This window comes from Pelodiscus sinensis, chromosome 2 (assembly GCF_052426305.1).
Source record: "Pelodiscus sinensis isolate ZL-2025 chromosome 2, ASM5242630v1, whole genome shotgun sequence".
In the NCBI taxonomy this organism is placed as follows: Eukaryota; Metazoa; Chordata; order Testudines; family Trionychidae; genus Pelodiscus; species Pelodiscus sinensis.
Genome location: NC_143053.1, coordinates 92,249,653 through 92,264,576, shown reverse-complemented (window position 1 = coordinate 92,264,576; position 14,924 = coordinate 92,249,653). Strand labels below are relative to the sequence as shown.

Below are 14,924 nucleotides of genomic sequence, written 5' to 3'. Positions count from 1 at the left end.
TTCATTATTTCAAAATGATTTCAAAGTAATGGACAACTTATTCCAAAATCTGTAAACCTCATTCCACAAGGAATGATGCCTATTCTGAAATAGCTATTTTGAAATAAGGTGTGTGTAGACACTCCACTTCTACTATTTTGAAATATCCCCTCACCAGGGCCATTCTAAGTTATTCCTCCTGGGGCTCTAAATCGAGATAGCACAACTACATTAGCGAAACCTGCCTCGGACTAATTTTGAGCCTTTCCTGTAGTTTAGACATGCTATTTCAAAATAAGCTATATTGGAATAACTATTCCAGAATAGCTTATTCTGAAAAAACTGTGTAGAGTAGTTGTACCATTACAGTCTCAACCCTTTCCTCCTATTTGTTAGAATCAAATTTAAAACACATTCTCCTTTGCATATAATAAAAAAGGTATCTCCAGTGCAGTACAAGAACTTGTTTAGGTAGACTACTCTACCATGACTGGGTTGTTAAAATACACCATCACTGCCAACTCTTTTGCTTAGCTTCATTAGTTAAGAAGATAAAATGTACTTTATTTAATAAAGTATCAGAAAATATGAGGCAATACATAAAGCTATAGTAAGGATCCTATTTCTCACAGTACTATTTCAGTTCAGAAAAAAAGAAAAGTTTCAATAAAGTCATTGTTGGAGAGCAAAAAACAGACAGCTGAAATCCTCCCCTCTTTTATATAATTTTTGTGACTGCTCTAAATGTACTATTTGCATCCCTTTCCCTCTCAACAGAGAGTATGTTTCTTTCACTTACAAAATACTCTAAAGTAAGATGAATTACCTTCTCACCACTTCAGTTACATGCCAATAAGTACTTTATTTTTCCACTAGAAAATATAAAAAAATAAGCTTGTATTTAGCTTGCTGGAGCCTTCTGCATTTTAATTCTGGATTCTCAGTGAACTTCGGAAGGGCCTTATGATGTTTTGCACAAAAGTGCCCGTGTTCAGAGTTTTACTCTGGACACTGAAAATAACAAGCAGTAAGCAGTGACATAGTGTGAGTTTTCAAAACAAAAAGCACAAGTGTCTTTTACTGGCAGGAAGCTGTAACAAACAATTTTCTGAGGAGGCTGAGAAGTTAAAAAAGAACTTCCATTTCTTCATCAGATATTTAATCTGATTTTATACTACCCATTTCTTTAAGGCTAGGAGGACCTGGAGATCTCACAGGTAAGTTGGTGATATTTTTTTCTTCATTATTTGTACCACTCAAATACAAAATGTTTAACTTGGTGCCTCTAGTATACATTTTAAAGACCTAGAAAAGCAAAATCAGAAGCCCCATAAAAACCCTTCAGTAACTCAGGGCTCTGCTTCTGTAGAGGTTTCTCAAAATTTACTCAAAATCTTGTAATTGTAAAAGCTTAATATTATTTACTTGGATTCACCTGATGGAGTAATTTACTACATTAGTGTCATATACCTTGCAGGTTAGAATTCTCCTGCTGATTATCAATCTGTGTTCCCGCATGACATCCTCCCCTGACAAGTTTAAAACAACATCATCTACTCCATAGATGACAATATAGAGCTAAGAGAAAAGCCTCCTGGTGTCTTGCAGAAACACCTAAAAGTGTTCACTGATCCACAAGTCAACATCTTATTGTAGCAATAATAAACTTTTTAGTTTCTATGCTGTACATGCACATATTTACTCATATTTCACTTTATAATCCTATAACCAAAATAAAAATGCCTTTCAGACTACAGAAAGATATTTCTGTGCTTTTATTAGCTCTCAGGTGTAAAATGGTGCTCACCAGAAAAACAAGATTTTTCAAACATTAGTGCAGTGAACCATAAATATATTCAAAGTTTTCCTATATAAGCTTGCTATTAGCCACAGAAGTAAAATTTCTAAGAATATTGGCGTATGTGTGTGTGGTGGGGGAGGGTAACTTTTATGTTAAACCACTTTTTTGAAATTAGACTGAACTAAAAAAAATTAAAAAAAGATATTTAATAGTTGAAAATACATAATTTCAGTGCCAAATGTGTATCAATGTACTGTAGCCATCATTTTACAACGGATATGGCTGATAGGACTTTTATGTTACCACTCTTGAAATAATGCTCAGATGCACTGAAACAGATTTAGTTTCGGTGAAATAATTTAGGATTCACACTAGTATAACTAAATTCAGAAACTAGTTTGTAGAATTAACCAATTATGTAGTGTATTTTAAAAAGTTTGGCATATCTCTGTTGTGATTGAACCAAAGCACATAATGTAATGCAGATATGTTTCTAGAGATGTTTTTATTGCCTCTTCTAACATTAATTAATTCCTCAGACTTATGACCAACTCGTGGACAATGAAATCCACGCAGGGAAACAATTTTAATTAAGGGAAAAGTGGAAATTGTTTAATATCACTTGGGGTATCAAAATACACTGAGGAGAACCATACATAATAGAATATGCTGAAAAAATCAGTAAATTTGAATTACTATTAGAACTATAATTTAACTATTTTAGCTATTTGAAATATTATATGAAATGCTAGTATCATATATATAGTAGCCCAGTGTCTGAGAGTCTGTAATGCTGAAATACTGGCTGTTCCCTCTGGGGGGGGCACTGTTGCCTGAAATGCTGGCTGTTCCCTCTGGGCGGCACAGTTGCCTGAAATGCTGGCTGTTCCCTCTGGGAGGCACTGTTGCCTAATGTATTTCACCTCCTGCTGTGGTGCTCGGCTGACTTCTGCACCGATCAGCCAAGCCGCTGTGGGGGAGCAAGCAGCGCAAGTGGCCGTTTGGGCACCAGGATCCCCATGCAGCACCCCCGTCCTGCATGGAAAGCACGGGGTCCAAACATCTGCTTGTGCCCCCACGGCAGCCCAGCTGACCAGTGCAGAAGTCAGCCGAGCACCACAGCGGGAGGCAAAGGAGGCGGGGTGGTGACGTACACAGCAAGGGGCGAGACTGGCCATGTATGTCACCGCCCCGCCCCCCCTTCACCTCCTACCATGGCACTCGGCTGACTTCTGCGCCACTCATCTGGGCCACCGCAGGGGAGCCCAAACGGCCACTTGCTCTGCTTGCTCCCCTGTGGCGGGCTGGCTGACTGGCGCAGAAGTCAGCCGAGCACCATGGCAGGAGGTTAAGGGGGGTAGGGTGGTGACGTACACAGCCAGGAGGCGGGGCCTGGACGAGCGTGCATCCCCGACGGAGACAGAGGAGAGTGGAGAGAGAGTGAGAGGCAGGACGGGAAGAAGAGAAAGAGAGAGACAGAGAGAGAGGCAGAAGGCGGAGGAGAGCCGAGAGAGAGAGGGGGAGGAAGAAGGAGGAGAGAAAGAGAAAGAGACACGGAGCAAGAGACCAGAGGCTCAGGAGAGAAGACTGACATGGAGGAGAGACCTAAAAAACCCATCTTATGATGGGTTAATTGTCTAGTTGATTTCATATCTGCACAGACCAATGCTTAGGGCATTCAGAATTATCTCAAAATAGCAACTTCCTATTGTAGGGGCTACTTATAATTTATTGACCTGAGTGATAAATATTGACTACGATCAATAAATCTTGATATACACTTCTATTCAATAACAAGTAAATATATGTTGTGTTTAATAGATGGAGCTGGATTGATGCTTATAGTTATGATTGTCTATCACTTTTCATTTTAACACTGTTTTTTCATCTGTTTGTATTTTTGATACATTTGAACTATTTAAGCTGAGATATTTTCCATGTATAGTCTCTGCCTTGAGTTCAGGTTTAATGTATGTTATTATGTTTGATCAGAAAGTGTTTATCCATTATCAATAATGTGATTGGTGCAATAAAAGAAGCTTTGTAAACCTATCTACTGTCTACGTGCTTTGAAACAGAAATTTGAAATTTGCAAGGGGTAGCGTTGAAACAAGAAGAATTCATTCTGTCCCTCCAAAAGACCATGCAGATCTGGCAGTTATATGTCACAGAAAATCTCCATTTCTACATGTGCAGTAGAACTTGTTCCACATCAGTCCCAGCATTTTGTGACTATTCCAATTGTACTATACCTAGTCCCAGACAATCGGTTTTGTGTATGGTATGGAATTATTACATGCTATGAGCCAAATCCAATTCCCATTAAATTTAATAGCAACATAATATTTGACTTCAGTATGAAAAAAGTGTTGGCCCTTTGCATTTAATATTAGAATAATTCAGTTGTAGCAAGGTTAAAATTCTTCCATTAAATCTACTGTGATTCATTGTTTCCTAATTCCTTAAAGAACAACTCACCTCCTGCTATTCTGGGTAACTAACATAACAATTGTTTCATCCTTTTACCTTGAAGTTAGATTCTTCCTGGTCATTTCAACTGAACATTTTGTTTCTACAACTGTTTTAAAAATGAGTAACAACACTAAAAGTAAAAAAAAGAGCACTCTAACCTTTTATCCTCAGTCATATAGTTTGTATAGATTTATTTTATTTATTCCTTTCAGGCATTGTGTAGCACCCATAATCATATCAGCCATCTTTACATGCTCTAGACAGTAAGCAACAAAATTTCCCAAGTATAGCATAGGGTGCCAGCCCACCTTTCTACACAGCCAAATTACAGAAAGGAGATTGAAAAATGTGAAGGTAATTAATTGTTGGAACAGTTTATCTAAAGGTGTGGTAGATTCTCTATCAATTGCAGTATTTAAGCCAAGGCGCAAACTCTTTATAAAAGAGATGCTATATTTGAAACAGAAGTTATGGGCTGCAAGGGGAAATTCTTGTACGGAGTTTTTTGATCTGTGTTCTGCAGATTATATCATCCAAATGGTCCCTTCTCATCTTAAAAAAATAATAGAATGATGAGTCCATAGCTGGACTGAAGAGGGAGGGTTGGGGAAGAGGGCAACTGCCCCAGGGCATGGAGAGTCAAAAGGGCTCTTTAAATTGATGATGGAGCCCTGCGCAATGCGCTCCAGACAACACTGAAGGCTGCCTAGGTGTGTTGCGGCATACTCTGCGTGTAGCTGAGGGCTGCTTGGGAGAGCCCGCAGCTATGCCCCTTCCAACTGAGTCTTCAAATTACTGAAAGGCTGTGTCTATACTGGCCACTTATTTTGGAAAAGCAGCCGCTTTTCCGGAATAACTTGCCAGCTGTCTACACTGGCCGCTTGCTTTTCCGGAAAAGCAATGACGATCTAATGTAAAATTGTCATTGTTTTTCCGGAAAAACTATGCTGCTCCCGTTCGGGCAAAAGTCCTTTTCTGGAAAAACTGTTCCAGAAAAGGGCCAGTGTAGACAGCACAGTAGTCTTTTCCGCAAAAAAGCCCCGATCGCGAAAATGACGATCGGGGCTTTTTTGCGGAAAAGCACATCTACATTGGCCACGGACGCTTTTCCGGAAAAAGTGCTTTTCTGGAAAAGCATCCTGCCAATGTAGATGCGCTTTTTCCGGAAATACTTATAACGGAAAACTGTTCCGTTTTAAGCATTTCCGAAAAAGGGTGCCAGTGTAGATGTAGCCAAATTGTTTAGATATCAGAAACAAATTTAACAAAAAGCTTGTCAAAGAGGTGTGTCACATGGCATTTTCTGAGTGAAACCAAGCTGAGGATGAGATGTATAAATGATCCCTCACTCTCACAGATCTTTCAAGACAGGACAATCCTTCGCTGCAGACAGTCCCCCGCCCCCCCCCCCAACCGGAAGCAAAAACCTACCGGGATTTACATACCACATCACAGATCCACACACCCAAGAACCAACCCCTGCAACAAACCCTGTTGCCAACTCTGTCCACATATTTATGCAAACACCACCATCACAGGACCTGACCACATAATCCACAACATCAGGAGCTCACACAAATGCACACCCACCAATGGATGTTATTAAGTGCCAGCAGTTCCCTTCTGGAATGTCCATTGGCCAAACTGGGCAGTCTCTATGACAAAGAATAAATGGACACAAATCAGACCTCAGACATGGTTAACACACATAAACCCATAGAGGAACATTTTAACCTCCCAGGGCATTCAATCATGGATTTAAAAGTAGCCATTCTTATACAAAGGAATTTTATCATCCAATTACAGAGGCTAGACTGCTGAACTGGAATTCATTTACAAGTTTGACACTATCAAGTTGGGGCTGAATAAAGATATTAACTGGTTAATACCCTTCAAGGCAATTTTCCTTACCTTTGATATTTGCATTTCCACATCAAATGCTATGAATGAGACACATCCAGCCTGACTCAATTAGCTTAATTAACACTGGTCCTACAATTGACAGGTAACTGCTTTCACTGTTATATATACCCTGGACTCTGTATTTTCCACTCCAACGAATCTGATGAAGTGGATTTTACTTACAAAAGCTCATGATCTAATATATTTGCTAGTCTCTTAGGTGCCACAGCACTGCTCATTGTTTAGGAAAAAACAGGTACTTGATTCATCTTCGCCCAATGCACAAGCAATCACAGATGTGCAAGGTGGGAAAGAATCTCCACCAGATGCTGGGCTGGTAGATATTCCTTTTCTCCTGAAGCCTGGGGGAACCAGATATTATGTTATGTTTCAATCCAGAGTTGTGCTGCCCCTTATCCAGGGCTTGTGGTAAAACCACATTCTATTTCAGAGCACTTCTTAAAATATCTATGTGATTAAATAAGAATTAAATTTTTTGAGTGTGCGCTCACTTTTTTTTTTTTTTTTTTGTACGGGCAGCACTCCAGTTAGGTTTAGTGGGAGCTGCATGCCTCAAACCTTTGGAAAATTCAGCTAAAAGTATAGTTATGTAAAGTTATTTAAGGGCCCAGTTCTATTCATGTTGAAAGCAGTAACAATACTGAATTCAGTAGTAAAAGAATCGATCCCTAAAAAAAAATTACTAGAAACTTTAACATGGTTATTCACAAAAGTGCAAAAAGAGTACCTTTTGAATGTTGAAAGATGAAGAGTTTTCATTTTACTTCTTCTGACACTATGAAATTGCTTCAGCTACAGTATGTCTTCTAGGCCTGTAGAAAATTGAACTCTTTTCCCAGAGTGTTTAAAGCAATAGAAATGGCCACAATCTCTTTATACAAAATGACTCATCTCTTGAGGGAGATAGAAAACATTGTCAATTAAAGTACCAACATTTCTTCAATGACCGAATTTCTGCTGCTACTGCTTCTTTTAGATTCTTATACTTTCTTTCTGTTGAATACTCAATAGTATTTTAAATTAAGGATTAAAATTTCTTATTCTGGCACACATGTGGAAGACCTAATGTCATGTTTGGGCTCTAATAGTAACCCCCAATGGTAGTCAAGATAGCATTGTTAATTTCATTCATGATACTCCATAGCACAGCTCTGAAAAACAGAAAGAGTTGCAAACAAATTAAGAAGATGATAACCAGTCCTACATAAAGAAAATGTGGTGAGTGTTTTTGTTTTCCCCCTAACAACAGATGTAACATATAAATTGAATTGCTTTAATCAAAAGCCAAGATCATTAGATTTCTGACGTGCAGGGCTATTTTCATGAAGAAAGAGACAGGAGATATATATAGATATAGATATATAACTACTGGTTATCATCTTCTTTATATATATATATATATACACACACACACACACACACAAAGATTTGGAAATGTCACTTGGAGACAGACTGTGATGATGGTTCAACTTTTCATGTATACATTTGGGAAATATACTAATGTTGTAAATAAAGTCTCTGAATAGCATATGATAAAAAATTTTGTGTATAAAATACCATGTACTTCAGTTTGTTAGCTCAATCTTTAATCAGTCAGTTATCCTTTTATGAAAAAAAATTCCCGTGAAAGCTTAAGAGGAAACAAAACACAAACCTGAGCTAAAGCTATGTAAAATAGGGAATATTGTAGGAAAGGTATGTTAAATATGATAGCAGAGAGTGGTAATTCTAAGCTGCAAGTAACTATATCTTTAATGGAAGCTCCATGAACCCTGAGATGCTCATCCATTGGGACAGCATGTGAGACCTTTTTCACATTTGTCAGCAGTTAGTAACCGAAGTCATTCTGTTATTGTCAGTGGGACCACTTTTGTGAGAAAGTGCTCATTCTTAGAAATAATGTGGTGGCAGTTTTGTCCCAGATAGGAAACTTTTTATACTTGGACAAGGTCTCATAACTTATAGAAAAAGCTTTGAGTATTTTCCCAAGTCTTTCCAGTATATTGTATTTATTTTTATGTGAATTACTTTAATTACACAAAATGTATGACTAGAACAACTAAGCAATAAGGTGATTAACACAGCTGTAACATCCACTATGTAAACTGAGGCAAGAGGTCTTGTAACAGCATTACTTCTCTCTCCATGAAAATTTTCTGGTTCTCTCTAGCAATAGTTCCCTGAACCAGCAATACCCTATTCAGACACAAGAATATAATGGAATTTTAAAGAATATCACTGCACTCAGGGATTTTAAGTGACATTTCCAATTACATTTGTGTCCTTGGTTTAATCCCACATCCGGAAATTAAGCTGAAGGCAATATGTTTTTCCCCTGCAAATAAAGCAGTTCATCCTGGAGATAAGAGAAAATGCAAAATGAGGTCTCACATCAGATGCAGCATTTGCAAGTATTGGGCTTGTAAGATATATGAAGTGTTCAAGGAAACTTTAAAATAATGTCTCGATATACATGATACAAACTGGGCATAGAAATAGCATGAAAGTGTGAATATCTGTCAAGTTGCTATAATCTATGGATTCTTGTTTTTCTTTTCAGCTGTAGTTTGGATCAGATAGTCTCTCCAAAATGACAGCAGGTTTCCAAACAAGGAAACAGTGTCTTTTACTTAAATCCGAGCTACCAGTTTCAGTTCATTTTGTTTTGAATCAAAACAAGGTAGCCTTACATAAAGGTTGCATAAAAACAATCTAGATTGCCATGGGGTCCTGTTTAGTTGATCATAATGTTCAAATATAGGGTGACTATAATGCTATATGCAGAATATGGGTCAGCTGGTAAAATTGTTCATATTCAAGCGAGCTCAATGGCAATCAATCAGAACAATGTAGTATAAATGCTCAAATTAACATCAACTTGACTGCACCCTTGTTAAAATGAAATATTGTGTAGATGGTGTCATTTTATTAACCTTCTTATCTTTAAGGTTTGCATTGGGGAAAATGACCCACATAAACACTCCCATATACCTCTTGCACACAGGGATGGGGGTGAGTGACCAACCTGATCCAACCTTCCTTGCCCAGATCTCTCTACCCTCTTTGCCTAGCTGGGCCCAAAGATGGACTTCCCTGTCTTAGTACTTGGAACTGCATCTTCTCAAGGCAATATGTGGATACATTCAGGGTCACAGCCCTCCCCAAATTTTGCCAGGGTTCACACCAGTGTGTGGCTAGCAGCAGCCTTTCAGCACTGCAGAAGGGAAGGGATGGGAGATGCTTCCAGTTACAGGCGGTGGGGTTGAGAGAAGGGATGACATGGCCCATGTATTGGAGTAGTCATTTTTTCCCTCTCCCACTCTCTGCTCCCCTGTGACTGGAAGCAGCTTGGCCCCTCCTGCCTGCACTGTGTCAAAAGGTAGCTAACCCCTCCCAAAAGATGCATAACCAGACACCTCCTGTCCTCTGGCTAATGTGAGGGCAAGAAATTGGGTTGAGCCTTAATTATGCTTTGTGCACCAGACATCAGAGAATCTGTCTACAGGGACTTCAGCAAACTGGGACAGAGAAGCGTCTCAGCAGGAGAAGGCACCTTGGGACACTGAGCAGCCCTGAACTCCCTGGGGTCAGGTCTTAGGGTGGAGGAAGTGTGGGAAGAGGATGCTATGCCCTTTCCCATGGGGGCTGCTGTGGAGCCTGAAGGGTTGTGACCAGTGTTCCCACAAAGCTGAGCCCTGAGCATCTGACTGGGCAGGGTTGATTAATCACCTGTGAAGCTGTGCTGCCACCCAGCTTTGAGGGAACACTGGCTGGGACACAAACAAGGTGGAAACTGCTTCCTCCCTGCCACTGCAAAGCTGAGCTTGGGGGTGGAGAAGCTTCCCCATGCCAGCTCTGTATGGGGCTTTGGCAGAGCTGCTGCTTGGCTCCTCCTGGTCAATGCCCTGGGTCACAGGATCTTGAGATTTCTCTGGCTGCCAGCCCATCCAGAGGCAATGGGGGAAGGAAGGGGCCTTCCAGTCAGCCAATTGGTGAGCTGAATGATCTGACCAGAGGCTGGTTGTCCACACAGTGCTCGGAGCAGGACACAATCCACCATGGAGGATATGAAGGAGTACCAGGAATGGGGGATGAATGGGCACAGCAGGGAGATGACACTGAGAAGGGAAGCATATAAAGGGCTGATGGGAGGGTAGCAGAGGCAACTCATAACCAGCCATGTCCAGCCCACATTCATCAGCTACCATAGCAAACATGGTAATGCTGGAAATGCGGGTGTGGAAGGCTAGCACCTGTGGGGCAAGAGCCAGCATACCGTAGGGACTGCACTCATGGACCAACAGAGGCAGTGGCCAGTCCCACATGCTGCAGCTTTGCCCAACCACCTGCTTTGTATTTGAACCCCAATCATCAGCTACTAGATTATCCTCCTCCCTGCACTTACTGCTGCTGGGTGGGCAGCTGGCAAGAAAAGATCTGGCCAGCATCAGGACCCATCAATACTAATGGGAGAGGGAAGACAGAAGATATGAGACAATTGGCCCATTTTTAAAAACAAAGTACAGACACATACAGGAAAACTATAGGACAGTCCTTTTTAAAAATGGGACATCTGGTCACCCTATTCAAACAGAAAAGTCAACGTAGCAAATATTCAGTTTACCTAGAGAAACTCAGGCTGTATTCTCTGCTGGCCCTACTCCGTTACCTTCATCAAGATAATATGTTAATAGAATTTTGGAAAGCAGTAATTTTTATGGTAAGGAGCTTTTATATTGAGGACACATTGTCAAATTGTCTGGATCATTCCATGTATATTTCTGCAAAGAGAGGGCTCTACTGCCTTTTACTGATCTTTGGGACTACTGATGCAGAGGGTTGAATTAACCATTAGCACAAGTCTGAATAGCAAGTTCCCAAAGCAATACCATCTCCTGTGATTCACTGGAAATATTGCACTACAAAGGCAGGAGCCACTTACATAATAAACTCCTTCATACAGTCAAAATTAAGACCATGAAAAGACAGAGACTTAAGAATTTTTTATTCTTGCCAAAAAAGACATTTTTCAATTCTGGTGATACTTGAGAAAAACATAGGGTTGATTATTTTAATGTTTCAATTCAGAAAAAATATCCAAGAGATCAGCTGTTTATCCAAATGCTCTCTGAACAGCTTCAATTTTAAAACCAGGCTAAAAATCTTCTGATAACATGCTTCATAAAAAATGTCCATTGGTTTCAGCAGGCTAGAAGTGTGTTACTCTTCTTTGATTGTGTCCCTATCCCTCTTGACACTAGACGAAGCTAGTAAATAATGTAACCAACAAAATAATGTTTGTTTTTTTAAAATCACATTCTACCTAGATGGACAAAATGCTGGATTGGGGTAACATGATTGTCCCATTCTATTTTTGCATAAACAGATTAATCCAGCTTTACCTGAGGCACATGATATACATAAGATATGAATTAAGAACTATCCATATTTGAACTGTAACAGTGACAATCTTCAGAAATGATGAACTTCTGTAGTATTATTATAAACACTGAAATAAGTGGTACTGCTCAAAGAATTTTAATAAATAGAATTTGAGGAAGGAGATTAGGCTCAGAAACTAAAAAAATAGGCAGAGCCAAATCCTTGATTCATTTAAAGTAGGACAGGAAAAACATTAGCTAATATAATGCAAGAAACCCTTCACTAGTATAGGGATAGACAAAATGACCTAGTTGGTCATTTCAAGATTGATAATGTATATGATATCATAGTAGGCACTGTCATCATTCATCTATTAGTCAGATTATAGAATTTCCAATAAATACATAACCTTATATTAGATCTTTTACTCTTCTTTTTAATAAAAGAAAGTTTTTCAGCTCATTTGATCATTGTATTGAGCAGGTATTGATTGCAGTAGTAGAAGTCATTCATACATATTGTGCTGATAAAATATACCATAGGGAAAAAGTAAAATTAATAATTAGCGAGTGAAACATTTTGGATATAACATTGGTTAATACTTCAATATACTGTGTCAAAGAGCAGCAAATAACTTTGGGAAAAATATTAAAGATTTTGGTTTTTTACTCATCAGAACCTGTAGATAAGTTTGATTTCATGGGTGAGAGAGATGCTGCAATCTAATTTCTTGATTCATAATAATTTAAGACACAACCACAGGCAGCATAAGGGGAAACCTGGACAGAAGTCAGACAACATCTTTCTCCTTTTCTAAATCAGTATAGATTATTTGAACATGCAACATCATTAACCCTCTCAAGTGACTCATAGCCTAATAGCGGGATGAAAACAAGTTGGATAATTGCAAATAAGATATCCTGATTGTTTGATAGTCTCAAGTCAGTTGTAAATTGTGCCAGCTCCCTCCAGCACCTAGCTACCAAGATCTTTTTTTTCCTCTCTTCCTCAGGTGCTGAGGCCATGAGCCAGGGTTTGGGAGGAATTGTTTGGGGAAGATGGGCTACTTACCTGGTGTGCTGATAGGCAAGATGGAGGAATCCCAACCCTGCTGGCCACTCCTTTGGTGGTACAGCTGGCCACTCTCATCTCATGTCCCTCCAAACAGCAGCCCCTCCCTTTACATGTTATGGAAAACTATCCTTTTCTTCAAGGACTTCCAGCTGTCCTGGCACAACCAAACCCTACCCTTGCTTTAAGTTAGGAGAAGAGGAAGCTGCATACCAAATTTGGTGGCTCTAGTTCTTTGTGTTTAGGAGGAGTTTTTAAACAAATGGACTCACAGGGGGTATGTCTACACTACAAAGTTAATTCGAACTGACAGCCATTAGTTCGAATTAACTTTCATAGCGTCTATACATGCAAATAGCTAGTTCGAACTTAATTCAAACTAGCAGAGTGCTTAATTCAAACTAGGTAAACCTCATTCTACGAGGACTAATGCCTAGTTCGAATTAAGTAGTTCGAAATAAGGGCTGTGTAGCCACTTAATTCGAACAAGTGGGAGGTTAGCCCTTCCCAGGTTGCCCGGAGCCCTTAAAGGGGCACGGTCTGGCTACAGTGCTCGTGTCAGTTGCAAGCCTTCCAGCACCCAGCCAGCAGACCCTGCACCTGGCACAGCATGAGCCAGCCACCCACTGCCAACCAGCCCTCCGCCTCTTCCCAGGACCAGGCTGGTAGCTCCCAGGAGCCTTCCCGGGCCCGTAAGAGGTGGGCGCCCCCTTGGTCTAGTGCAGAGATCATGGACTTCATCAAGGTTTGGGGGGAGGCCTCCAACGTCTACGACCTCCGCAATAGGCACAGGAATGCTGCCGTCTAGGGCAGGAGAGCTGCCAGCCTGGCCACCAAAGGCCACATGCGAACCCAGGAGCAGGTTTGCATGAAAATCAAGTTGGTCCAGTGAGACCCCCGACCCTAAGCTTAGAACATAAGAACATAAGAATGGCCGTACTGGGTGAGACTAAAGGTCCATCTAGCCTATTAGCCTGTCTGCCGACAGTGGCCAACACCAGGTATCCCAGAGGGGATGGACCGAAGACAATGACCAGGCGATCTGTCTCGTGCTATCCATCTCCAGCCTTCCACAAACAGAGGCCAGGGACACCGTTCCTACCCCCTGGCTAATAGCATTCCATGGACCCAACCTCCATGAATTTATCTAACGTCTCTTTAAACTCTGTTATAGTTCTAGCCTTCACAACCTCCTGTGGCAAGGAGTTCCACAGGTCGACTATGTGCTGTGTGAAAAAGAACTTTTGCTTATTAGTTTTAAACCTGCTGCCCATTAATTTCATTTCTTGTCCTCTAGTCCTTATATTATGGGAACTAATGAAGAACTCTTCTTTATTCACCCTCCCTACACCACTCATGATTTTATAGACCTCTATCATATCCCCCCTCATTCTCCTCTTTTCTAATCTGAAAAGTCCCAGTCTCTTTAGCCTCTCTTCATATGGGACCTGTTCCAAACCCCTAATCATTGTAGTTTCCCTTTTCTGAACCCTTTCCAAGGCCAAAATATCTTTTTTTGAGGTGAGGAGACCACATCTGTACACAATACTGAAGATATGGCATACCATAGTTTTATACTTCCCCTCCTCCTTCTTCCCCTAGCTTCCCCCTTCCAGCTCCCTTCTCCTAGGTTTCCCCCTACCCTCTCCCACTCTCTCTCTTCCCCTCTCCCACCTCCTTTTCCAAGTCTCCCCAGAGGTTACCGCCTCTCCCCAGTTTTGTTAAATAAAGAGTTTCTATTTTTGAACACACGTGTCCTTTATTTTTTACATCAGGAAGGGGGCCTAGGGAGGGGTAAGTGGAAGGAAGTGAGGGAGGAATGGGGCACGAGCCCCCGATGGGGAAGACTGGGGTGGCTCTGTGGGCTCCTCGGGGTGGAAGCTCTCCTTCAGGGTCTCCTGGATCCTGACAGCCCTCCGATTGACCCCCCCGGATGGCAGGCTGCAGCAAGTACAGCCGGGCTGATTGCTGAGTTCTGTGATGTGCCAAGTGCAGGCACTCAGGGCACTCCAAGTCAGGACTGCTTTGCTGTCCCTCATCGAGGTAGACAAGCAAGCGGGGAACCCTGAGAACTGTCTGTCCAGGTGGGGGTTAGGTCCCTTTAAGCACAGCCCTCGGCTAGCCTGAGGCAGCAGCTCCACGCTCTAAGTCCTAACCTGATTCTCTGCCGGCACTGGTTGCGGCCAGCCTTAACTTTGGTACAGGGTCCACTCAATGTGGACATGCTATTTCGAGTTAGCAAAATGCTAATTTAGCAAAATGCTAATTCAAATTAGTTTTTAGGTTTAGAGGCACT

General features: G+C 41.0%; 1 protein-coding gene across 3 annotated transcripts in view; it reads left to right on the top strand.

Annotated features, from left to right (window-relative positions):
- Window positions 1-14,924, top strand: part of CDH19 (cadherin 19) — a 169,316-nt gene that overhangs the window by 64,167 nt on the left and 90,225 nt on the right. The window contains exon 1 of one of the 3 annotated variants that reach the window (XM_075921030.2): window positions 945-1,196. The exons of the other annotated variants lie outside the window; for them this stretch is intronic. The gene's annotated coding sequence lies outside the window, so the exon portion shown is untranslated. Of the gene's footprint in view, window positions 1-944; window positions 1,197-14,924 lie in introns of those variants that run through there. 3 annotated transcript variants of the gene reach the window in all.